At 46.8% G+C, this 739-nt stretch overlaps 1 non-coding gene across 1 annotated transcript; it reads right to left on the bottom strand.

The window, feature by feature from the left end:
- Positions 1-487: 487 nt before the first annotated feature.
- On the bottom strand, positions 488-606 carry LOC117116627. Its single transcript, XR_004446793.1, has one exon. It is a non-coding gene; the product is annotated as a 5S ribosomal RNA (ribosomal RNA).
- Positions 607-739: the final 133 nt, after the last annotated feature.

The raw sequence follows: 739 nt of genomic DNA on the forward strand, positions 1-739 counted from the left end.
GCCAGATCTTCGATCTTAGGATTGGTGGGCAACGCGTTCCAGTCGAACGTGTGCCTCTCCATCACAGGCTCATATTCTCCCTCTCGAAGGTGCCGGACGCTGTCGAAATTTTTCCTCAGCTCCTCGACGACTTTCTCCCGTCGCTTCATCACTTCCGATCTCAGCAACATTACGATATTCTGCAGCGGTGTTCACGACGGCGACTACGACATAAACATGAACATAGTTGACCTACCCGTATGATTTTTAAGGTATGAGAGTGGAATTTCCGGGCATTTAGAGGTCCATATTCTCAAAATGTTTGCACCTCAGCCCCAACTATGTGGGCCCGAGGTCGTGTGGACTCTCACGCACCCCTACTTTAGAATTTAGAAAATAGTTGACGATTATAACGTGGCAATATACATAATGAAACTGTTAAGAAAAAGAAAAACATTTTTCACGGTAAGTAAACATCAAGCCATTTGGGGAGGGGGGGAATGTAAAAAGTCTACAGCACCCGGTATTCCCAGGCGGTCACCCATCCAAGTACTAACCGGGCCCGACGTTGCTTAAATTCAGTGATCGGACGAGAACCGGTGTTTTCAACGTAGTATGGCCGTAGACACGTGGGTGGTATTTCCACTCATAGTTAATCTCGGCATATAGCATAATTATCCAATCCTGAAGCTCTATGATTGATGACATTTCATATTTACGCGCGCTTGTCTGGTGGGGATATCCTCTGACTCCCCTGACC

This window comes from Anneissia japonica, unplaced genomic scaffold (genome assembly GCF_011630105.1).
Source record: "Anneissia japonica isolate Jap-2015-1 unplaced genomic scaffold, ASM1163010v1 scaffold242658_len739_cov217_single, whole genome shotgun sequence".
In the NCBI taxonomy this organism is placed as follows: Eukaryota; Metazoa; Echinodermata; class Crinoidea; order Comatulida; family Comatulidae; genus Anneissia; species Anneissia japonica.